Source organism: Sciurus carolinensis, chromosome 14 (assembly GCF_902686445.1).
Source record: "Sciurus carolinensis chromosome 14, mSciCar1.2, whole genome shotgun sequence".
Taxonomy (NCBI): Eukaryota; Metazoa; Chordata; class Mammalia; order Rodentia; family Sciuridae; genus Sciurus; species Sciurus carolinensis.
Genome location: NC_062226.1, coordinates 46,063,573 through 46,090,964, shown reverse-complemented (window position 1 = coordinate 46,090,964; position 27,392 = coordinate 46,063,573). Strand labels below are relative to the sequence as shown.

At 33.4% G+C, this 27,392-nt stretch overlaps 1 long non-coding RNA gene across 4 annotated transcripts in view; it reads left to right on the top strand.

The window, feature by feature from the left end:
• The window catches only part of LOC124963974 (uncharacterized), a 289,359-nt gene extending 278,227 nt beyond the window's left edge, over positions 1 to 11,132 (top strand). For all 4 annotated transcript variants that reach the window (XR_007104858.1, XR_007104855.1, XR_007104857.1 and 1 more), the window contains 2 exons: positions 9,882 to 9,999; positions 10,133 to 11,132. This is a non-coding gene — a long non-coding RNA (uncharacterized LOC124963974). The remainder of the gene's footprint in view (positions 1 to 9,881; positions 10,000 to 10,132) is intronic.
• The last annotated feature ends 16,260 nt before the right edge of the window (positions 11,133 to 27,392 follow it).

Sequence of the window (27,392 nt, the reverse complement as noted above, 5' to 3'; positions counted from 1 at the left end):
GAAATAGTTATATAAAATGATTGTTTATATTTGAGCATTTTTAATGACTATATAATCTTTTTAAAAAAATTTATTAGTTCTTTTTAGTTATACATGACAGTAGAGTATATTTTGACCTATTATATGTACATGGAGTATACTTTCCCATTCTTGTACTTATATACAATGTGAAGTTACACTGGTCATGTATTCATATATGAACTTGAAAAGTTATATCGGATTCATTCTACTGTCTTTTTTTTTCCAATCCCCTGTCCCTTCCCTTCATTCCCCTTTTTCTAATTCAATGAACTTCTATTCTTCCTCACTTCCCTTATTGTGTGTTAGCATCCACATATCAGAGAGAACATTTGACAATTTTTTGGGGGGTTGGCTTATTTCACTTATCATGATAGTCTCCATTTTCATCCATTTACTGGAAATTACCATAATTTCATTCTTTATGTCTTCGTAATATTCTATTTGTATGTATACACCACATTTTCTTAATCCTTTCATCTACTGAAGGGCATCTAAGTTGGTTCCATAGATTAGCTATTGTGAATTGAGCTGCTATGAACATTGATGTGTCTGCATCACTATAGTATGCTGAGTTTAAGTCTTTTGGGTATATGCTGAGGGGTGGAATAACTGGGTCAAATGGTGGTTCCATTTCCAGATTTTTGAGGAAACTTCATACTGCTTTCCAGAGGGGTTGAACCAATTTGCAGTCCCACCAGCAATGCATGAGTTAACATTTTTCCCCAAATCCTTGCCAACATTTATTGTTACTTATATTCTTGATAATTGCCATTCTGATTAGAGTGAGATGGAGTCTCAGTGTAATTTTAACTTGCATTACTTTAATTGCTAGAGACGTTGAACATTTTTTCATATATATATATTTACCTATTATATTTGCTCTGTGAGGTGTCTGTTAAGTTCTTAGTCCATTAATTGATTGAATTATTTGTGGTTTTGATATTAAGTTTTTTGAGTTCTTTATCCTGGAGATTAATGCTCTGCCTGAGGTGCATGTGGCGAAGATTTTCTTCCATTCTGTAGGCTCTTTCTTCATATTCTTGATTGATTCCTTTGCTGTGAAGAAGCATTTTAGTTTGATAACATCCCATTTATTTTTTTGATTTTACTTCCTGTGTATTAGGAGTCTTGTTGAGGAAGTCCATTCCTAAGTTGACATGATGAGATTTGGGCCTACATTTCTTTTAGTAGTCATGGTATTTTTGATCTATTGCCTAGGTCCATGATCCACTTTGAGTTGGTTTTCGTGCAGAGTGAGAGAGAGGGGTTTAATTTCATTTTTCTACATATGGATTTCCAGTTTGCCCAGCACCATTTGTTGTAGAGATTGTCTTTTCTCCAGTGTATGTTTATGGGGTCTTTGTCTAGTATGAAATAACTATATTTATGTGGGTTTTTCTCTGTGTCTTCTATTCTGTACCATTGGTTTTCATGTATGTTTTGGTGACAATACCATGCTGCTTTTTATACTATAACTCTGTAGTATAATTTAAGTTCTCATATTGTGATGCCTCCTGCTTCACTTTTCTGAGAATTGCTTTGGCTATTCTGGGTGTTTTATTGTTCAAGTGATTTTCATGACTCCTTTTTCTATTTCTATGAATAGCATCATCAGAACCTTAATAGGAATTTCATTAAATCTGTATAGTGCTTTGGGTAGTATGGCCATTTTTGACAATATTAATTCTGCTTATCCAAGAATATGGGAGATATTTCTTCTTCAAGACCTTCTTCCATTTCTTTCTTTGGTGTTCCAAAATTTTCACTGTAGAGTCTTTCACTTCCCAAATATTTTATTTTTTATGCTATTGTGAATGTGATAGTTTTCCTAATTACTCTTTCTGTTGATTCATCACTGATATATAGGAATGCAATTGATTTACGGGTGTTAATTTTATATCCTGCTGCTTTGTTGAATTCTGTTATGAGTTCTAAAAGTTTTATGGTTACATTTTTTATGTTTTAAATTAAGAAACATGTCATCAGCAAATATGGACAGATTGAGATCCTCTTTTCCTTTTCTTATCCCTTTAAATTCTTTCTTCTGTCTAATTGCTCTGGATAGAATTTCATGAACTATGGTTGAAGAGAAGTGGTGAAAGATGGCATCCAAGTCTTGTTCCATTTTTTTTAGAGGGAATTATTTCAATTTTTCTCCATTTAGAATGATTTTTGCCTTGGCTTTAGCATAGATAGCTTTTACACTGTTAAGGTATGTTCCTAGTATCCCTAGTTTTCTAGTGTTTTGAACATGAATGGATGCTGTATTTTGTCAAATGCTTTTTGTTGAGATAATCATGTGATATTGAGATAATCATGTGATTCTTGTTTTTAAGTCTGTTGGTGTGATAAATTACCTTTATTGATATACATATATTGAACCAATCTTGCATCCCTGGGGTGAACCCCACTTGATCATGGTGCACTATCTTTTTAAATGTGTTTTTGTATTAAATTTGCCAGGATTTTATTAAGAATTTTTATAACTATATTCATCAGGGATATTGGTCTGAAATTTTCTTGATGTGTCTTTGTCTGGTTTTGGTATCAGGGTGATACTATTCTCATAGAATGGGTTTGGGAGGGTTCCCTCCTTATCTATTTCATGGAATAATTTAAGGAGGATTGATGTTAATTCTTTGAAGCTCTGGTACAACTCTGCTGAGAATGCATCTGGTCCTGGACTTTTCTCTGTTGGTAAGCTTTTGATGACAGTTTCAAATTTATTTCTTGAAATTGATCTGTTTAAATTTTCTTTGTCCTCCTGATTCAATTTGGGTAGGTCAGATGTCTCTAGAAAGTTGTCAATGTCTTCAAGATTTTGTTAGAGTATAAATTTTCTAAATAGTTTCTCATTATTCTCTGTATTTTAGTAGTGTCTCTATTGATATTTCCTTTTTCATCATGAATTTTAGTAATTTGAGTTTTGTCCCTCTCTTGGTTAGCTTGACTAAGGTTTCATCAGTGTTATTTAATTTTTCAAAGAACCAAATTTTCATTTTGTCAATTTTTTGAATTGTTTTGTTTCAATTTCATTGATTTAAGCTCTGATTTTAATTATTTCCTCTCTTTCGCTTTTGGTGTTGACGTGTTCTTTTTCTAGGGTTTTCAGATGTAATGTTAGGTTATTTATTTGGTGATTTTTTTATTCTGTTGATGAATGAGCTCAATGCAATGAACATTCCTCTTAGAACTGGTTTGGTAGTGTCCCAGAGATTTTGATATGTTGTTTGTTTGTCACTATTCTCATTTACCTTTAAGTATTTTTTTTTTATTTCATCCCTAATTTCTTCTGCTAGTCATTGGTTATTCAGTAGTATAGTTTTTAGTCTCTAGGTGTTAAAGTAGCTTCTATTGTTTATTTTATTGTTGATTTCTAATTTCAACCCATTATGATCTGATAAAATGCAAGGTATCGTCCTGACTTTGTTGCATTTGATAAAAGTTTCTCTGTTGTCTAACAAATGGTATCTTTTAGAGCAGGATTCATGTGCTTCTGCAAAGAAAGTATATTCCATCATTGTTGGATTAAATATTCTATATATGTCTGTTAAGTCTAAATTATTAATTGTTCTTTTTTGTTGTTGTTGTTCTATAGCTACTTTAGATTTTGTTTGGAGAATATATTCAGTGGTGGGAAAGGTGTGCTAAAGTCATCCAGTACTACTGTGTTATCGTCTATTTGATTCTTGAAATTGAGAAGGGTTTTTTTGGTGTACGTAGATGATTTATTGTTAGGGACACAAATATTTAAGATTATTATGTCTTGTGGATGTTCAGTTCCCTTAAGCAGTATAAAATGTCCTTCTTGTCCCTTCTGATTAACTTTGGCTTGAAGTCCATGTTATCTTATACAATGATAGAAATCTCTCCTTGTTTCCAAGATACATGTGAATGATATTTTTTTTCCTTCCTTTATCTTCAATCTGTGGATGTCTTTGCATATGATGTGAGTATCTTGGAGACAGCATAATGTTGGGTGTTGTTTTCTAATCCAATCTGTCAATCTGTCTTTCAATTGATGAGTTTAGGTAATTTACATTAATGTTATTACTGAGAAAAAAGTTTTATTTCCTGTCATTTTGATTTATTTCTGGTTTAATTTGAATTAGTTTCTCCTTTGTCTGACTATTCTAGTGTAGTTCTTCCATTTGCTGGTTTTCAAGTTTACTTTTTATTTCTTCTTCATAAAATAAAATACTTCACTGAGTACGTTTTGTGGTGCAGGTTATCTAGTAGTGATTTTTTTTACTTTTTTATCATGAAAGTTTTAAATTAATTTTAAATTCTGAAGCTTAATTTTTATAGGTTTAGTATTCTTGGCTGGGCTCCATTTTTTTCACAGTTTGGGATATATTATTCCAAGATATTCACTATATTCCAATATAAAATAGTCTGGTTTGAGAAATTAGCTGAGATCTGGATTGGTTTCCTGCTAAATATGACCTGTCATTTTTCTCTGGCAGCCTTTAAATTCTAACCTTGTTCTCTGTGTTAGGCATTTTCATAATAATGTGCCTTGGAGTGGGTCTTTGCAATTTTGTATATTTGGAGTCCTGTAAGCCTCCTGTATTTTATTTTCCATTTCATTCTTTAGTTTTGACAAATTTTCTGGTATTATTTCATTGAAAAGATTGTGCATTCTCTTGGTTTGTATCTCTGAGCCTTTAACTATCCCAATAAATCTTAAATTTGATCTTTCCATATTATCCCATATTACTTGGAAATTCTGTTCATTGTCTCTTAACATCTTTTCTCTATAGTCACCTTTATTTTCAAGATTATATGTTTTGTCTTCTTTGCCTGAAACTCTGTCTTCCAAGTGATCTAGTTTGTGGGAAATGCTTTCCATTGAATTTTTAAGTTGGTTTATTGATTCTTTCATTTTGAGAAATTCTGCTGAATTTTTTCCAGAATCTCTTTATTGAAGTGTTCTTTCACTTCCTATATTTTCTCTCTGATTTCACTCCTTACATCATAGATCACAGATCAGTTTTCCTATGTACATTCTAAACTCCTTCTCTGACATTTCTTCCACTGTGATGTCAATGGATTCTGTTATTGAGGTATCTTGGTTCGTTTGGGACAATTTATTCCCTTACTTTTTCCTGTTGTTTATATGTCTACCCATCTAACTCTATAGATCTGAGGCAGTAGGGATTTTACCCTGTGGACACTATAGTGTCCCTGAAGTTTCCCAGTTCCTCACTGTTTTGTGGGAGTCAAATAATAATAACAACCAAAGCAAATAATATACAGCATTAAATGAAATAGTTTCTGATACCACATCTATATTGTTAATTGTCACAATAAACAGAAATGATATGATCATTTTATTTCCTAAAATAAAAATAGCAAGTTTTCAAAAGGGTTTACAATTTTGAATGGTGAACAGGAAAAGAACAGAGTGATGTAGGATGATATATTTATGAGGGAGGAGGAGAAAAGATAGAGGTAAAAAATTAAAGGAAGAGTGAAAGAGAACAATAGAGATTTGATATTAGCAGAAGAAAAGAGAGAAAGAGAATCAGGGGAAATATATAAGTGAGAAAAAATACATAACATTTTTAAAATTAAAAATAAAAGTATACCAAACAAAACTGAAATCTACTAACCAAACATCCTAGTTTTCAAAAAACTGATCCATGAAAAATAACTGGTTTCAAAGACTGCTAGAAATGAGAAAAGAATAAACAAATATATGTACAAATGTCCATAAACTGTTAAGATCATAATTAAACAGAGAAGAGAAAAAGAAAAGATCTGGATGGAAAGTTAAACAATTGTTTCCAAAGGAGATCAAAGATTCTCAGCTTCCCTTCTCAGCAGTGCTCAACAGTGGTAGGGTCATCTGGAGTGTGATGCTTGTTTCACCTTCAGGATGGGGTTGCTAGAGTAAGAAAGGTAATTGCATAGTAGAATCCTGCAAGTGGGGTTTAAGCTTAGGTAGGCTCCAGGCTCTTCAATGTTCCAGTTGGTCTAGAAATTTCAAATCAGTGCACCTCTAGGGTCCAGCAATTGCTGGCCCATGCTTGAAAACTGCACCTGAGGGATCACCCCCAGGTTCCACTCATGTGATCAAGGAAACAATTCATAGTCCACTCCATCACCTGTATACATCATGTTTCCTTGTCTTGGGTTCAACCTCCAAATTCAATCTCTCCTGTCCCAGTCCTTTAAAATTCATGCCCAGCTACTTCTTTCCCAAGCAGTCATATTGGAGGGGAGGGGAAAGCCCTGTGGGTTTCCACCACCAGTTGTCCCTGTGTAAACCTCTCTCCACATTTGATTTTCTCCTGATGACTTGGGCACACTCTATGTCCTCCATCGTGGGTTTGCCAGAACTGCATTTCTGGCCAAACTCAGGTTTGCCAGGAATTGGCTTCCTCAGCTGCAGGTTCCATGCCACAGCTGCAAAATGGTTCCTTCCTCTGTCCTCCATGCACAGCTGGAAGATTAAGGGTTCCTTTCCCAAACAAGGATATTGTACAGAATGCTTTTCAAGTTGGTAGGGCAGTGACTTTCATCTCCAAATTCTGTACCCAGACATGCTCAAGCCTCCTAAAAATGTGGGTTTTTTAATTCTCTTATCTCTCCACTATGCTAGCAGAGGGACTGCTCTGACTGGTAAGACTCTGGCTGCAGTAGTAGCTGTGACATTGGGGATTTATTCCTTATTTTGTTGTATCCAATCTCCTGAGTTCCTGATTTGTCCTGTCCAGCATTAAATTCCAGTAAAGTCCCTTCCCCTTTTTTATTCACCTGCCTTGTAGAAAAGCAGCTTATATTCTTTCTTGGTTTCATGATATGGAACAGGCAGGAAAATGACCTTCTCTCTTCCACCATCTTGAAACGTCCCCCTCTATAGATGACATTTAATAATAAAACATTAATAGTACAACATTCAGTGATCCTTTATTCTCAGATTTGTTCAAATGGGTGTTATTTTATTGTTTTACTTGCATTTTGCTGATGAATGGTTAGGTCAATTTTTTTTTTTTTTCCCTAAACATGTCTTCCTATATTTGATTGTTAGCTAATTATTTATTTTCTAAGAAGTCTTAAGAAATTGATCCATTGTGATTTCTCTTAAATATACCATTTTATATTCTTCTGTCATAAAGAATATGATATGCCCCAGATTTCAGGAAATAAAAAAAAATGTTTAAGAGATTAAAAGTTAGCTTATTTTCTTAATTGTGGATTTGAAGTCAGAAACCTGGGTTTAAATTTCAGAACCATTCTGACATCCTCTATGACTACATGATCTTTCTATAAAATCTTCAAGCTTTAGGGCATCCTTCACATAACTATAGTGTGATGGAAGGAAATAGTAAATTTTAAGCACTTAGTATGATGCTGTTAGTAACTACATAGTAAGCTGTCCATTATTAAGGTAATACATTATTGTTACATTTTATTTTTAATGGTCTTCATCTTTGTCCAATAATTTCTATATGCATACATTTTGCATTTTTGCAATGATGGAGTATATTCCATTTTATATCATGTGTTTTACTAAATGGTGTATTATCAGTAAGTTTAATGTTGCAATATTATATGCATAATTTTAATTTTAATGAAATGCATATTATTTCATCCAGTGAGGATATATAACTTAATCAAATAAGAGACTACTATTGGGAAATTAATTAAAATACTTTTTAACATACAAATCTGATAGAGTGTACTGAGACAGGCCTGGTTATAAACTCACAGTGAGTATACAAATTCATAAAGCCATTTTTGAAAGCAAGTTTGGAAAGATACCAAAGACCTTAAAACATATTCAGCCACTTTGACCCAGAAATTCCATTTCTGGGAATCTCTCCTAAAGAAATTATCAGAAATGAGGACTAAGATTTATGTGCAGAGATTTTATCTTGTCATTATTTATGGCAGCAAATAACTGGAAGCCATCCAAATGTCCTGCAATGAATGATTATATCATGCTGCATCCATAAAAATAAAGAGTAGGCCACCATTATAAAATTTACTTATGAAGAATTTTAAAGATATGGAAATAATGCTAAAAGGAAAACAGAACACATTTTATAGATATAAAATTAGAACAACTATATAAAATACACATATATGTAAGGAAATATTAGTAATGAATATCTCTGAGTAGAATGGTGATTTTTAGTTTTGTTTTTTTAAATTTCTACATCCACAATAAACATCTATCACTTTAACAATAAGGTAAAAAGCTAATTTTGCAGTCAATAAAACCAGTGTTTTACTAATGGTGACATGTATGTTTAGGTAAGGAACTCTAAATGATTTGGCAAGCTGTGATTGCCATTTCACACCAACGGCATGCCACCTTTGTTGATGAACATGATATCATTATCCCAAAGGCAATGTAAGGCCATATCCAACTATTTTCAGCTGCTCTCAGCTCTATGGAAAGTTTCCAAATTGCACTGTTGTAAAAGGAGAATAGAGTTAAAGTCTTATGAAGTTACAGACTAATGAACAGTAGCAGCAGGTTCATCCACAATCCAATTACTTGGAAAGTAAATGTACCATATCTAGTTAGTGATATTGTTTAATATTTAATCCTGTGAAACCAAAGCATGGACATTAAAGTTCTATAGCAAACCCTAGAAGCATGAAAATAAAATATAAAAGTAGCAGATCTTAATATTTCTACAGAAAGGCAAAATCCTTTAAAATTGCCCTCACCCAGACTGCACATATGCTATTACAACAGGATAAATGGAAATGGATTCAGTCCTCATTTCTCCTTCTGTCAAAAATAATTAAAACTAGATTAAGGTTATTGTAGTCTCTACACTTTCTTCTCAGAATCTGCAATGCATGGTAGCCTATTTAAAAATGAGTATTAGTTAAGGTCACAATTGTTTTGAATTTTAATTTATTAAAAGTCAGTCTCTAATTAAAAAAAAAAGAATGTTGACTCTTTTGACACAGTGTTGTAGGGATTATTAATTCTTACATTTCCTAAATTCTTATAGCTGGAGAAACTGAGGCCTTCAAGTTATTGTTTTAGTCTAACCAAGGACTCAGTTAATTCCCACCTGGGAAGGACACACAGAAAATATCACCATCAATGGTAGAACTTGGAACTATGAGTTCTGTTCTTAATTCACTTTTTGGTATGTAAACAGTGAGACTATGGAGAAATACCCTCTACACTCAATTGTAGCTTAGGAATTCTTATTTACATATTCCCTAAAACTAGAGCTGTGGTTCAAAATCTGCTTGAACTTCAATTCCACTGAATTTCCTTAATGTCAGTTATTTTACCAAAACCCTTACACCATACCTGGCCTTCATCTCTCCCTCATCTTTTCTTCTTCTAGGCACATTTCATGCATTCTAAAATGATGTCAGTAACACAGTATCAATCCAGATAAGCCAGAATGAGTTGTTAGGGTCCTCTGTAAAGACAAACATAGCTGAATTTTGTGTGTCATTCATTATACTGACCCTCTTAATACTGATGTATACAAAAGTCAACTGCAAAACTGTTTTTTGGGATCTTTTTATACCTTTAGTTCTAAACTGTTTTCCCAAACTTGACACTCTGTGACCTAGTAGAGTTCTTTTCTCAAGAACCCACTTCCATAACGCATAATGATTTACTTAAGCGTTGACATGTGTCCATTCTAATGGACTCTTTCCTTAGCACTTCTCAAATTTGAATTGCAGTAAGCATCATTTTGATTTTGATGGTGGAAATATAACAATGTGAAACACAAAGCTGGTAACAGCTATAGATATAGTGTGGTATTGTAGATAATGTTGGTGCTCCACCCACCTTGCCTTAGCAATTATTATTTCTGTGCATACCCAAACTCCACATAGTAACACCTATGTCTTTTTTCCTATAGACTTCATTGATCAGGATGCCTCTGTGTACAAGTGTGAAAGCTGTAATTATTACTCCATGTGAACAAACCTCCTTAAGGACTCACAGGAGCTGGTGGATCTAAAGTCTTCATGCTCCAGGTAGAATAACATAAAGTAGCAGGATCTATACCATATTCTAGACCTCCAATTGAAGAATTTCCAGTGAAAATGGTAATGTAAAGTTTTTAAACTTTCTTTCTTCTCTTTTGTTGCGTGTTTTTTTCCCCTTCAGTCTCCAATGAGACTCTTGGAAAAATATTATCCAAACTAAACTCACTCCTAATGAACCACTCCATTGCTGAATTGGAGAGTCTAATTCTGTGGAAATCCAAATGAAGTCATCTAGGAACATGGAACAAGATAGTTTGGAGGAATAAAACCACCACTACAAGGGAAGTAGGGACAGCATTTGAAATGGACTACAACAAAGCTTTGTATGATCTCAGGACAAAATTATATGACTCTTCAGTAGAAGCAAAGTATCTACCATGAAATCCATGTTTTTATAGAAATTTGTACATTTCTTTCAATAGGGAGGGATTTTGTTTGTTTGTTTGTGTATTTTTTCCAAATCCTGTTCACTTTGCCACCAAAATCTCAGTCATCCTTTGTGACTGCTACAGAATCATCACCACCCCTATGGCTACCTCACACACCTCCAGTCCTGAAGGTAGCTTTTCCTAGCAACCCTTCCTGGGACCAATGGTCTGCTTCCAGGGAATGTGTGGAAATCCCTAATAGACTCTTGCCCATTCCCATCACCTTCCCCAGTTGTCAACTTCTTATTCCACCAGACCAATATAGTTATTGATTCAAAGTACTTTTGGTAGCTTTCATCTGAGAAGCTGTCCCTCATATCTCAGTCTAAATTAAAGACTCCTTTCTGCCTTCTGTTTCATCCTTTGAAAATCTCTACCATTCAACTTACCATGTTACTATGTAAAAGCAGATTAAGGCATAGTATGTAGCCAAGATAAATAGTTCAATAATTGTACTGAATAACAAGTAAACAGGAGTCAAGGCTATATAAGAGCTGAGTATTCTGCATTTTCTAAAAGCAAAAATGTTATAAATGGCATTTTAACTTCTTCAGGGAATGCTCCCTAAAATGTATTACAACAAATGGGCTAAGGAAATGAACACACACTTCACAGAAGAAGATGTACAAGCAATCAACAGATATATGAAAAAATGTTCAACATCCCTAGTAATAAGGGAAATGCAAATCAAAACTACCCTAAGATTTCATCTCACCCCAATTAGAATGGCGATTATCAAGAACACAAGCAACAATAGGTGTTGGCGAGGATGTGGTGAAAAAGGAACACTCATACATTGCTGGTGGGGTTGCAAATTAATGCAGCCACTCTGGAAAGCAGTGTGGAGATTCCTCAGAAAGCTTGGAATGGAAACGCCATTTGACCCAGCTATCCCACTCCTTGGCCTATACCCAAAGGACTTAAAATCAGCATACTACAGAGATACAGCCACATCAATGTTCATTGCTGCTCAATTCACCATAGCCAGATTGTGGAACCAACCTAGATGCCCATCAGTTGATGAATGGATAAAGAAACTGTGGCATATATATACAATGGAATATTACTCCGCAATGAAGAATGATAAAATTATGGCATTTGCAGGCAAATGGATGAAATTGGAGAATATCATGCTAAGTGAGATAAGCCAATCTCAAAAAACTAAAGGACGAATGATCTCGCTGATAAGCGGATGAGGACATATATTGGGGGGTGGGAAGGGTTAGCATTAGGTTTAGGGTTAGGTTTACGGTTAGGGATAAGGAGTGTGGTAAGAATGAAGGAAAGAAGGACTGTATAGAGGGAAAAGAGGGGTGGGAGGGGTGGGGGGAAGGGAAAAAAAATAATGAATCAAACATCATTGCCCTATGTAAACGTATGATTACACAAATGGTATGCCTTGACTCCATGTACAAATAGAGAAACAACATGTATCCCATTTGTATACAATAATAATAAAAAAATAATAAAATAAAAAAGTATTAATTTTAAAAATTATGAATAATATTAAAAAAAACAAAATGTCACTGATATACAGTTCTGCTGCACTGCTAATTAAAATGAGTGCATACTCATTTGAACATTTGGATTTTATGTTGTTTGCACCTTGAAGTAAATTTACTTGGGAAAGAGCTGAGTAAAAGAATTAGAATGGCAGCCCCAAAGCAAAAAAAAAATTAGAGGGACAATATAGATATTGTCCATTCATTTTATAAAATTTAGTGAAGGCATTTTCTAAGACAAAGTGGGGAAAATATTTTATTAGATTTAATAAAAGAACATTCATTCATAGATTTAGCTCTAAGACCATTCATATATATGTATGCAACATATGAATTTTGGGGTCAAGAATAAGGTTGCACTGCAAAAATTTACTTCCAAATAATTAGTTAAATGAGTGAGTTGTCCAGACAAGTTCAGTTTTCATTATTTAATAATAAAAATGGCCTAAAGAACAAAATATTTTAACACCATACTAATTTATATAATGTGTAATGTGTTCCAAGATACTATTATTTATTCAACCATATAAAACTGTGCATTGAATGAGCCAAAGTTAGAGGTCCCAAATCATATTTAATCTGAGGATCAACTCTCTCCTAAAATACTGTAATAAAAATCTTTTATTTATAGCATAGACCTAGTATTTTCTTTAACATTTTATGTTACTTAAATTTACTGAACCTCAATTTATTCATTAAGAACATAAGAACAATAAAAATAGATATATCTATCTATAAAGATTAAAAATGAGGTAATACCTCTGACTCTTGATGGCCATTAAACAGCTTCTTTTAGGTCACATAATAAGTGTGCTGGAATTAGCTTGGGGTGGGAAGATAGTCTCCAGAAATTTACGGCTATTTTATAATCCTAATCTTCATCAAGTTCAAGAGAATCATAACTGAATGTCCATATTCCTATAGAATTATAACTCTTGACTCTGTGCTTTAAAATTTATAATCTCCCAACCTATTTATTTAGATATCTGCACTGTTATCATAGAAGTAAATATAAGCAAATGTCACAAGGTAGAGGATTGAATCAAGTATCTAGATTGGGTCAGTAATCTATGTTCCATGGATCAAATCCAACTTGCTGCCCATTTTGTAAATAAGTTTTTCTTGAACATAGTCATGTTAATCATTTACATATTATTTATGGCAACTTTTGTCATATGATGGCTGGTTGAATAATTATAATAGAGACCATATGGCCCCCAAAATCTTAAATATTTACTACCTATCTACAGAAAATGATGGAAGAGTCATTGTAATTTAGGAAATTATGCAATGCAGGAAAATAAATCCATACTATAATTAAGGTTGACTTTATTTGCTTGGCAAAGACAATTTCAAAATGAGGGTATGAATTGGAATATAAATGCAGGATGCTTTAAGAATACCCCCCCTTTTTTTTCTAACAAGACAATGGAAATCAATCATAGATTTTTGGCATATGTGAAAATAGACAATTCCTATTCAAATTGCTCAGAATAAACTTTATGGATTTTGTGTATGTGATTGTGTGCGTGCGTGTGTGTGTGTGTGTGTGAGTGTGTGTGTGTGTGTGTGTGTGTGAGAGAGAGAGAGAGAGAGAGAGAGAGAGAGAGAGACAGAAGAAAGTAATGTATTACAATGTATCATTATTGGTCCCGGATTCCTCTTTCATTAGTTATTCAAGGACTGAAACCCAAGGACTGAGAAATTTTAACTATGTAGTTTAGTATCTTACATATTAAGAGCTCTCAACAAATGTTTGATGATGGTTATACATCAAATTTATTGTAGTTGGTCTCAGTGGCTAATTCAGGAAAGATTACCGATCTTCCTCTTTAGGAGAATTTTTACAAGTGAATATACATGCAATACAAAGAGTATCAAAGGGAAAATCCTGCACTGAGGTAACTACTGTTCACATTTGTCTTTTAACACATTTAGTATTCTTCATGTCTCTGTACTTTTTTCTCTTTCTTAGCATATACAACGCAAAAGGGCTTTGTTTCTGCCTTTTTTCAGTTACAGAAATTTATCAATGCACTTATATACCATTGGTTTTAATATTCCAAGAAGGAAGTATGATTTATATTTATATTTTCCCATGGATATGTAAACACATTGCTTGTTGTTTTAATAATTAGCAAGTGTAAATAAAAATGGAATATTTACAAAAATCTTCTTTATTCATGATCTGTCTGCTTTAACAGAATGAATTCCTAAAGTAGAAATTCTGTGCCAAGATGTATTTATTTGTTCATTTGTTTACTTACTTGCAGTTTATGTAATAATCACCACTCCTTTTTTATGTCTTAATAGAACCTTTCAATATCACAAACATATCAAAAACATTCCTTAATATACCAGAAGGACTGTGAGGCTTATTCATAATTCATAAATCCAAAGGTCAAAGTTGACATAAAAATATTAAAAAATATTTGCTTTTACTGCATTGGGACTAAAACATATTTATCCAAACACACAGAACTTCTCTAGTGGCATAAAATTAGGGAGTGTGTACTATTATTCCACATTTATATCTTTGTGTATATGAGAGGAGTAATAGCAATATGCAAATACTTACATTATATCTAAAATAATGGGAACAGATTGACTATAGGAATTAAAATCACCAGAGAAATGGATTATCATAGCTTCCTAAAGGTTATTATATGGAAGAAGGAATGAAATAAATCACAAATATTACTTTACAAAGAATGAATATTTTTAGCTTGATTTAACTGAAATGGTCTAATGTTTCCTTTAAGGTATTTCTTCTGAGATTTATAACATTTCTTCTAAAATATTTTAAGTACATCTCAAGGTAAAAATTGTGCTGATTTTGCACAAGAGGCAAATTAAATTTCCCAATTTAATTTTTAAAATAACCTATTGTATTACTTATATAGTAAAGTATCATGGTCCTGATTGCTTTATGTAGGAAATAGAAGCTTTTATGTATTCTATAAATTAGATAATACAATTGTCTATTATCTAAAATGAGTTATTTTCCCCTTAACCAATGTGCCTCACTTTATGTATTTATTGGTATTATAAAAAATCCCAGATTTATATTCATTCAAAATTAAATAAACCAAACTGAAAAGTATATAGATAATAGCTAATCACTGAAAAGAAAACATTAAGTTATTGATCTTTAGATGCAAAAAAATGGAGAAAGGAGAATGACAGATATCTCTCTTAGAAGGATTATCTAATTTTCTTTTACATTAATCTTATAATGTTGAAATGGCCCAGACTTGTTCAAAGTCTGACCTGCCATTAACTTATCCTTGCACAGTGAAGAAATTAGGTCTTGATTGAGTCACTGTTTTTAGCAATCAGCAATTATATTCCTAGAATTTTCAAGATCTTTCACACAATAGATTTTATTCCTTTGAATTGAAAATTTAAGCATAATACATATTTGGTTATCTCAATGTGGCTTTATTACCTTTATCTAAAATTATACTGAAGCAATTTTTATGACTTTATTTGCCACGTGCTAATTAAAAAAAGAGTATAAATGTAATAACCAGATAGAAAATTATATAAGCAAACCTTTCAAAAGTTCACATTCAGATGAGTGATGGGACACACCTGAGTCTCTGTGATAGTACTGAACGCTACTATTAAGAAAACCCAGGAACCAATGGTACAGAATAGTAAGGCATGATTAACACAACCTCCCTCTGGTTCAAGTGAAATATACAGTAACAAAAACTACATTGCAGACATCATTTTCAAGTACACAGTGAAAGCTTACTGCTCTTCAGAAATGTTTTCTATATATTGCTATATAAATGATGATTTTAAAATTTAGTCTTGAGGATTTAATTCTGTTCAAATACATTCAGAAAAAATTAATAGTTTAGAGATTGAGAAAAGATTATAAAAATTGCAAAATATTGATATTTGTATTATAAAACTTATGGGAAATCAAAAAGAAATTTGGATGTGGATGTGATTAAGCAATTAACAAAGAGGGGCAACCAACTATGAACAGACATATGAAGAGTACTCACCCTACTGGTTTTCAGAGAAGTCACAAGGACTGCAAAGTCAGAATATTATGTTATATTCACCTTCCTGCTTATGACCCAAAGACCACAGGCCTTTTTTTCAGAATTTTCAGAAATACCCATGTAGCTAATGTCATTTGAATAACTCAGATGTGAGGTTCCCCAACTAATTGTCAGAGATACTTCTTGTCCTCTCAAATTTAAAGACATTCAAAACTTTCATCTTAGATACTGTGAGCTCCTTAAAATTTACCTTCCCAAATGTTTAATTTTCTATAAAACTTGCTACTTCATGTCATGAGTTTGTGTACAAATGCTCACTTTCCTTGAATTAGATTTACAGTGTCAAAGTAAATGCAACTTTTAACATATTTTTTACTTAATCTAGATATTGCCAATATAAGTTTATATTACTGGTATTCATTTTCATTGATTTAATGCTCATATTATCTCATCGTTTTAGTTTGACAGCTCATTAGTTTGAAAAAAATCCATGTTTTAATCATTGATCTTACTCTCATTTTTGCCATATGAATTATGATTCAATGACTCTCTATCCAGTGAGCAAATTCCTAATTACAAATTCCTAATGATACAACAACTTAGTCACAGCATTGTCTGTGCCACTGGACAAAACCAGGATACAAAACCACGCAATCTCCTTAATACTAAGTATACACCTAAAATATCAGTAGTGACTATAATAGCTAACTCTTACTGAGCATGCCAAAGAGACTTCAAAATATGTCACATACTCATTTGATCCTTCAAAACCCATTGAAATTAGCTACCTTTCATTGTGTTGCTATCTTTCATTGTGTTGCTAAAAACTCCCAAACACAAAAGACCAAGTATTATGTTCAATGCCATACATGTATGAAATAACAAAGCTAGGAGAAAGCAGAGGTAGAAATTGAAAACACAGATTTAAACTAGGACAGGGGCCCCAGGTAATTTTTTTTCCAAATTACTATGGTTATTCTGATATTTCTATTCCTATGTGTGAATTTGAAAATTACTTGAAATACATTTTCAAACTTTCAGATTTTAGTGGTGATTCATAATACATTGAAATATATAGATTTAGTTGGGCACAGTAACACAACACAGCTACTTGGGAGGTTAAAGCAGAAGAATCACAAGTTTGAGGTCAACTTTGGTAACTTAGTGAGACCTGGTCTCAATATGAAAGAAGAGAAGGACTGGAGGTATAGCTCAATGTTAGAGCAGCCTGGGTTTGATCCCTTGTACCAAAATTATAAACACACATATGTATATATACACATATATATGTACATATATACATTCATATGTGTAAATAAATTAATGTATATATTAAATATAAAAATGAATATACATATTCATACTAAAACAGTAACAGTAAAAAGATACCTATGTTCATATTTCTGAAAATCTTTAGCAGAAACATCATTTCAGTGTTGGTAAAAATAGTGCCCTAGTCTTAGTTTGAACAGTTTAAATTTGCTATATGACCAGTTTTGACCTATAAAAATGGTACTTTCTTACATTTTAACATCATTCTGTGAATGGGGCCTATGCAAACTGTAGGATAGCCATCAATTTAAATGTACTATTTGTAATTCTGTCCAAAATTTGGATTAATTATTCATTATTATATCTCACCAAATTTCTTTAACAATTAATTAAACTATAGTAGGAGTAGCTATGATGTTTATAGCCAATGAATGCAATGAAATTTATTGAATGTGTTGCTCAAAATACAAAATTTATAACAGTCAGTGTTTTACAATCTGTAAAAGGAAATACAAACTGTGTTCATGAGAACTACACTAATCATGAAAAGTTAGGCTTAATAAAGATATTCAGGGTAGGATTTATGAAAGAATTTGCATAAAGCCCAATGATGGATCCCAGCGACCTCTTAAAGGTATGTTGCAATGCTGCATAACATACTGAATGCCTCTTTTTGGAAAAAAAAAGTAATGAAATAAAAAGTGAGAAGCTATTAAGAAGAATAATAGGCAAGCATAGTTATGTTTCACATAGCTTCTATAACCATCCAATGCATGACATATATTTCTTTTAATTAAAGCATGGTAGAATGCAGGAATTTGGTAATCTGTCTCATAATGCTCATAAGCTTAGTAGCAATAAACTTTTCTAAATACAAAGTTTGAGAAAATGCTGTGCAGGCAGATGGTGACTATGAGCCTCAAGTCTCTCCCAGAGCTGCAAACAATACCATCTGCTGCTCTGCTGATTTCTTTTTTGTTCATTGGTATCAAATTTAATGGGGGATCACACTTTACATTCTAATTTCACATCCAGGCCACAATGGTGAGCACTGTCTTCTCCCTTAGTGTAAATTCATTCAAGTTAATAAGGGATTTTGTTCTACCTTAAAAAAATCTAGTTAGGGCTTTCCACTCTTCTACCCATTATAAGGTCACAGGAATTGAATTTATCCTTCTGTCTGAAATAAATAAAGACACAACACCAAATTTATGAGTAAAACTTTCTAGACACTACACATTAGGTAAAAATGTATGGATCCCTAATGGAAAACAAATATTGTAATATCTACAATTGCTCCATCTTACTACCTTGGAAGAATTTTCAGGGCAAAGCACATGGGAGAGAAGTAGATGGAACACAGCAAACTTCCTATGGAAGGACAAAACTGAAAACCTGGGGAAACAAGAAGGGTAGAGATCACAGGAGACAGTCCTAGAGATGAAACAGCAGCACAAAATACAGACATAACTCTGGATACCTGCAAAAGGACCATCTCCAGTGTTCAACAGAGTATTGATCAGCAAATCTAGGTGAGTAAAAAAACATCACATCTCATGAGGTAACAAGGCCTGGCACTTACAGTGGGCTGGGAAACATTCCTTTTTAGTCAGAATGGAAAATCACTTGATTTATGTGGTTTGTATAGATCACACAGAAGCATAATAAATATAGAGAACACTTAATTTTGAACTAACATTTATTTAAATATCAAAAATATTAGAAGTAAGGGGTTGGGAACTTAGCTCAGTAGTGCAGTATTTGCTTAGTACATGCAAGGCCCTGTGTTTGATCCTCAGCCCTGAGGGGGCAAAAATATTAAAAGTTAGACACAGAGGATTCCAACTGCTTCCAAAAATATCCATAGAAATAAAAAAGAGATACAGCCTTCACATAGATAAAGATCATAAGGTCTCATACAGAAACAGAAAGTAGCAGAAACAAAAAGAAGCAGTAAAATGAGGAGAAATTTTAATCAATTAAAGCAGATAAAGATATTAAAAGTAACCCATAAGAGCATTAAAACTGTTATAATTAATCTATATGTTTGAATAAGTAGCAACTGTTTGAATAAGTAGCAACCAGACTTCCAGAGATCAAATTTCCCCGATTTTAGTCAGAGTTTTTACTGCTGTGACCAAAAGATCTGATAAGAACAATTTAGGAGGAAATGTTTATTTGGGGGCTCATGGTTTTAAAGGTCTCAGTCCATAGATAAACAAAACTATTCCTTGTGGATGGAAGAGAGGCAGAACATCATAGTGGAATGGTGTGGTGGAGGAAAGCAGCTGGAAACATGGTACCAGGAAGCAGAGAGCTCCACTTAACAAGTACAAAATATTTACTCCAAAGGCATGCCCCCAGGGACCCAACTCCTCCAGTCACACCCCATTTACCTTCAGTTCTACCCAGTTAATGCCTATCAGTTTGTTAATCCCTAACATACTGACTAGGTTAAGGCTCTCATAACCCAATCATTTCACCTCTAAACCTTCTTGCATTGTCTCACATATGAGCTTTTAGGAATATCTAATAAGTAAACCATAACCTCCTCCAATAGCAACATTAAAAAAAAAACTGAGAAAACTAACCATACAACATCCTCAAAATCAAGCAAATCATACAATATGAGTTTTGTTTTTGTTTTGTTTTTTGAATCTGATACAGGTCAGAACAGTGACAGTCTGTGTCTGTATTGTCTGAATTTGCAACCTTATTTTCCCCACTATGGTAGGAAAGGAAGTTTGCCATGCTGGAATTGGTCATGAAGTCTAAGACCATCTCTGCAAAGGTTGAAGGGTATTAATCAAATTTGAACTCATGCACAGTAGCATTATTGTTGGATCATTATAAATTATGCAGCCTGATGTGTATATCAAATTTAAAAAAAACAATTTGAATGATCAGGGGTTTAGAAATCTTCATAACACCTCTATGTGTTATATAACACATATATAATTGGAACCAAGAAAAGGAGGAAAGAAGAAAAGAGACAGAAAAAAAGTATTTCAAGAAAGAATAGCTCCATTGACAATTTGATTAAAAAATTCATCTATATACATCCTAGAAGCTTAAAATGGTAGAATATGTAAAAAGAAATTTATTCAGAGACATACCACAAGCTAAGATTGGAGCAACTATAATTTTTTTAAAAAATTCTTGAAATATAGACTCATCATGTTCAAGGAAGTCACAAGATTAATACCTGAATTCTCATCAGAATCTATGAGGTGAGCAACAAGGAGAATAACATACTCAAAATAGTACAAGGAAAAAAGCCAACCAGCAATCCTGTCTTCATTCAAATTCCCCCTCTAAAATGTAAATAAAATAAAGATATTCCAGAACAACAAAAAGCAAGAGAATTAACTGCTGCAAGATCTTCTTATAATATTTAATGAAGATGTCTTTGACAACAAGAGAAAGTGACACCAGATGATTATTCAAGTCCATAGGAAAAAAGAAAAGAACACTATAAATTAGATATTTGTGCAGTTCACATAAAATAACCAACATATATATTTTCTCTCATATTTTCATTTTATTCCATTAATAGACATAAGTTTATACCACACAATAATTATAATACTATGATATGTGAATGGAAACACACTTTTGTACTTCAAAGAATCAGAAGAAAAAGGAAAACTGTATTTTGGAAGAAAATAATTGTAAACCTTATATTTGATGAGGAATTTGTATGCAGAACATATAAAAAACTCTTAGACTATTATAAGGCAAAAATAATCAGATAAAATTTTGGAAATATTTGTACTGAGTTTGCACCAAAGAAAACAATACAAATAGCTAATAAGCACATAATGTTCAATATTATTATCATTAAGGAAATATAAGTTAAAATCTTAATTAAGCCACTGAATGTCCTCTAGAATGACTATATTCAAAAGATAGATAATGCTAAAGATTGCAGAATATATAGAGAAACTGGAATCCTCATGTATTGCTGGTGGTAATATATTTGGTGCAAATACTTGGAAAAAATAGGTCGGTATTTTCCTAAAAATGTAAACATACACATACTACATGATGAATTCATTCAACTCTTAGCTATTATCTAAGAAAACAGTAAGTCTATGTTTGTATGAAAACAAAAACCATTATACTTGTAAATGCCTGTACTATGTAAACTCCTGCATAGCAACTTTATACTTAATAGCTGAGAATTGCAAACAATCCATAAGTTATGGTTTGTCCATTCAATGGAAATTCCTAGTTATAAAAATAAATGAATTATTTGTACATGTAATAATATGTATATATTTCAAAATAATTATGATGGGTAAGAAATACATTCAATTTTATACACTGTATGACTTTATTTGTACAAAATTCTAGAAAATGCAAACTAGTCCATAATAACAGAAAACATCACTGATTGCACAAGGACCTGAGGAGAGCAGGGGAGATGGGGTAGCCACAAGAGTGCTACAAGGGCCAAGAGGAAATTTGGGGACTGATCCACATATTCATTATTTAAATTAAGCTTTTAATTTCATAGATATATACATGTATCAAAATTTAACAATTAGCATACATTAAATATGTACAATTTATCATTTATGAATTAAACCTCAATAATGCTGTTTAAATGTCCAGCTAGAGTTTCTGTATGCTGTACACTGAAGGACTTCAAAATGGTGAAATGTGGTGTGTATTTTAGTCACTACTCATTTTTTAGCTCCTGAACACTTATGCTTAGGGATTTCTTTTACTCAGCACAGACATTCTAATTAAGGTCAACTCTCTCAGATAAAAATGAGAAATGTCTAACTGCAGAAACTACTTTTACTTTCCTAGAAAATATAAGTAATTTTCAGGCAGTAACTTGAACCATGGTCAAAGTATGAGACTCACTTTATTTTCTTGCTAAATTTTGGCACCTTTTTTTTTTTTTTTAAAGCAGAGGGCAGGGGTATGTCACAATTAAAGACCTGATAATAAACACGTAGCTTGAGGTAGGAAAAGGCAATATGAAAATGAGTTTATTTTAATTAAGAGGTGATAAGCTTTCATCCCTGGATTGAAACCCACTTGATCATGGTGTACTATTTTCTTAATGTGTTTTCGAATACAGTCTGCTGACATTTTATTAAGGGGTTTTGCATCTATGTTCATCATCTATTGGCCTGAAGATTTCTTTCTTTGATGTGTCTTTGTATAGTTTTATTATCAGGGTGATACTTCTTTCATAGATGAATCTGGCAATGTGCCCTCCTTTTCTATTTCATGAAATAATTTGAAGAGGATTGGCATTGGTTTGTCTTTAAAGGTCTGTTATAACTCATCTGAGGAACAATCTAGTCCTGGGTTTTGTTGTTAGAAGACTTTTAAATTTCTGTTTCAGTCTCATTGCTTGAAATTGGCCGAAGTTTCCTATATCTTCATGGTTTGATTTGAGTAGGTGCACTATGTCTAGAGATGTGTCAGTATCTTCTAGAGTTTCCTCTTTATTGGAGTATAAATTTTCAAAATAGTTTGTAATGATCAATTGGATTTCAGAAGCATCTATGATGATATTGCCTTTTTCGTCTCTAATTTTGTTGATATGTGTCTTTTCTCTCTTGTGGCTAGTTTGAATAAGAGTTTATCAGTCTTTTTTATCTTTTCAAAGAACCAACTCCTTGTTTCATTGATCCTTTTTTATTTTTTATTCTCAATTTCATCTCTGATCTTAATTGTTTCCTATGTTTTACTTATGATGACATTTGTTTGTTCCTCTTTTTCTAGGATCTTCAGGGGTAACATTTGATTATTTATATGGATTTCTTGGGTTTTTTTCAAGATTAAATATTTTGTCTTCATTGTCTGAGGTTCTGTCTTCCAAGTGGTCTAGTCTTTTGGTGAGGCTTTCCATTGAGTTTTTATTTGGTTTATTGTTTCCTTCATTTCAAGGATTTCCATTTGATTTTTCTTGAGTATCTCTATCTCTTTGTTGCAATGCTCTTTTGCTTCCTGCACTTGCTCTTTCAGCTTATTGGTATTATCATTCATTGCCTGCATTTGCTCTCTTATCTCATCCTTTGCTTCACGGATCATCTTAATCATGTATAATCTGAAGTCCTTTTCTTACATTTCTTCTAACATACTGTCATTGGATCCTATTAATATGGAAACTAGATTTGTTTGGATCATTTTCTTCCCTTGTTTTTTCATGTTGTTCATGTATCTTCCCCTCTAGCAGTGCAGATCTGCGGTATTGCAGATTTCCTCCTATAGGCTTATAGTGGCCCTATAGGTTTCCAAAATCCTTTCTTTAAGGGGAGATCAATATTAGCAGTGCCCAATTCAGACACTATGCAATCCTAGACCAAATAGCCCCTATGAGGACAATAACAAAATTGTCATAATAAACAGAATGAGTTCAAATATTATCTTCAGTAAAACAAACAGATTTGCAATAAGTTCTGCAGTTTCTAATGGAGGACAAAGAGGATGCAGAGGGATGTAGAATGTGGCTGTTAATGGGATAAGAAAAGAATATACAGAAGTTCTAGATAATAGAAAGGGTGAGAGTGTCATCAAAAGAAATTGGATGTTAGCATGCAAAAAAGGGAGAAAGAGACTCTGAGGGAACAGGTAAACAAAAGGAAAAGAGAGCAAGAAAAGTAAAGAAATAAAAACTTAAACTTTTTCAATAAGGAGAAAAAAGAAAATCTACGGTATAACAGTCATATAGTAATAAAACCTCCCAGAGTTCAGTAGCCTGATGCATGAGAGTTACCTGACAATTAGCTTCAAGCCTCCAGCAGGCGTCTCAGGATGGGTTTTGCCCCACCTAAAGATCGGAGCTCTGGCTTCCAGGATTATCCAAGATGGCTGCTCTGTCTTCGAAATGTGTTGGCAAATGGGGAGCTGCAGCTTAGGGTGTGGCCGTGGTCAGCAGGAGGTCCTGAAGGCGGGATGTGGTTGGTCAGGCAGGGGTCCTGGAGGTCGGGTGTGTTTGTGTGGTTGTGGGATCCTAGAGGCCAGGTGCAATCAGTTGGTCTGGGGTCTCAGCGATAGAGCGCAGTCAGTTGGTCTGGGGGTCCTGGTGGCAGGGAGCAGTCAGTCGATGTGAGGGCCCCAGAGTCAGGGAGTGATGGGTTGGGCTGAGGGATCCTGGAGATGGGACTCAGTCAGTCTGGCCAGGGGTCCTATGGGGCCTGGCTGTTGTCTCAAAATGGCGGCAGCCACAAGTAATCAAACCTGCAGGTACTGTAACAGTGAACTTCCAGGCAACAGCAGGCAGCTGGTGCTCCACTGGCTGTCGGTGATCAGTTTGCTGACTGTTTTGGACGATCAGGAGGTGAACCTCGTGCGTTGGGTGATGGATAGGTGTAAGGTGGGTGATGGATAGGTGTAAGGCAGGAGATGGACAGGCAAGAGGCAGGCAAATGGCGGATGATAGACGCCTGACAGTGAGCAATCTGCACTCAAAAAAGGCGTCGATATGCTGACAGATTGCAGGTGATCACAGCAGACAAATGGGGTAAACAGCAGGGGATCGATAAGCAGCAAAAACGACCTCACCAAGAAACAGATATCCTCTGCTTGAAACCAGAGTTATGGAGCAACAAGGAATGCAGCCTCCCTCTAGTCTGCCATCTTGGATCTCCTAGTCTGCCATCTTGGATCTGGGGTTTTTTTAATGTAGGAGCTCAATACTATAAACTTTCCTCTAGAATTTCCTTCATACTTTCCCAGAGACTTAGATATTTTTATTTCTATTCTTATGTTCCTAAGAATTATTTTTATTTCTTCCCTGATTTCTTCTTTGATATATTCCTTATTTAAAACTGTATTATTTAATCTCAAGACATGAAGATGGTTTCTATTTTTTATCTTGTGGTTGTTGTCAAATATTATTTCATTATGGCCTGATAGGATGCAAGTAATTCTCTCCACCCTTTTTTTTTTTTTTTCGTATTTGCTAAGAATTGTTTTGTGCTATAAAATATGGTCTATTTAAGAGAAAGTTCCATGTGCCACTGAGAAGAAAGTGAATTCATTTGTTAATAAATAAAATAGTCTATTAGGTTCATTTGAGTAATAGTATTTTTTAGTTCTAAAGGGTCTTTAATTTTTAGTATCTGGATGATCTATCAAATGGTGAGAGGTGTGTTGAAATCACCCAGTATTCTTTTATTGGGATTTATTTGATTCTTTTTATTGAAAAGGATTTGTTTTATAAAGGTACATTGACATTTGGGTCATAAAAATATGCATATCAATAAATGTAATTCACCACATACATAGAATTAAAGAAATGAATCAAATGATCATCTTGCTAAATGAGGAAAAAACATTGACAAGTCCGGCACCAATTTATGTTAAAAATGCATGAGAAACTAGGTATAGAAGGAACTTACCTCAACATTGTAAAGGCTATATATGGCAAGTCCAAGGCCAATGTCATACTGAATGGTGAAAAACTGAAAGCATTTCCTTTAAATGCAGGACCAAAAGAATGTTCACTCTCACCACTCCTATTCCACATAGTTCTTAAAGCTCTAGCCAGAGCCATCAGGCAAGAAAAGGAAGTTAAAGGAAAGAGAAGGAAATCAATAGGAAAAGGTGTAGAAATCAACTTGCATTTGTTGATGACATGATCCTATATTTAGAAGACTGAAAAAGCTCTACCAAGACACTTGTAGAGCTAATAAACAAATTGAGTAAAGTACCAGGATACAAAATCAACATGCATAAATCAGTCAATTTTCTATACTCCAGTAATGAATCTGCTGAAAAAAAAAAATACTAGGTAGATCATCACATTCAAAATAACTTTAAAAATTTTAATTAAAATTAAAAAAATAAATTTGGGAATATATTTAAATAAGGAGGCAAAAGACCTCTAAAAAGAAAACTACACAACACTGAACAAAAAATAATTGAAGAAGACCTTAGAGGATGAAAAGGCATCCCATGTTCTTAGATAGGCAGAATTAATATGGTTTAAAAGGCATTATACAGATTGAAATCACTCTCATCAAAATACCAATGCCATTCTTCACAGAACTAGAAAAAAACAGTCCTAAAATCTTTTTGAAAAAATAAGAGACCCGGACTAGCCAAAGTGTTACTGAGCAAGAAAAACAATGCTGGAAGCATCATAATACTAGACGTCAAATTATACTACAGAACTAGAGTAACAAAAACAGCATGGTACTGGTACAGATATTAAGACCAGTGCAATAGAGCAGAAGACATAGAGACAAGTCCACATAGAGTCTGCTGATACTTGATGAAGTTGCCCAAATATATATGGGAGAAACAATATCCTTTTTTTAAAAAAATGTGCTGGGAAAACTGGATATTCATATATAGAAAAATGAAACTAGATCCTTATCTGTCATCCTGCATTAAGGTCAACTCAAAGTGGATCAGACATTGAAATCAGACCAGTAACTTTTCCATTGCTAGAAGAAAACAGGCTCAACACTCCAACATATTGACAGAGGCAGCAACTTGTTCAACAAGACTGTAAAGTTTAAGAAACCAAACCAAGAATCAGTAAGTGGAACTGCATCAAATTCAAAACCTTTGGCACAGCAAAGGAAACAATTAAGAACATGAAGAGAAAGCTTTCAGAATAGGAGAAGGTTTTGGCCAGCTATTACTCCAACAAGGGAATAACAAACAATATATAAAGGACTCAAAAAACTTAACAGCAAAACAAAACAAAATGAATAACCCAACAGATAAATAAGCAAAAGTACTAAACAGACACTTCTCAAAAGAAGAAATATAAATAGCTAACAAATATGTGAAAAAATATTCAACATCCTTAAGCAAACAGGGAAATGCAAATCAAAGCTATATAGAGATATATTCTCATTTCAACCAGAATGGCAATTATGGAGAATACAGATAATAATAAATGTTGGTGAAGATATGGGGAAAAAGGTGTGTTCTTACATTGTTGGTGGGATGGAAGTTAGTACAACTTCTCCAAAAAATAGTACAGAGATTCCTCTAAAAACAAGAAATGGAACCACCATATGACATAGCTATTCCACTCTTTGGTGTTTATCCAAAAGCATAAAATCAACATATTTTTGTAACACAGGAACATCATATTAATAGCAGTAAAATTCATAAGAGCCAAGTTATGGAAACAGTGCACGTGCCCATCAATAGATGAATGACAAAATAAAATG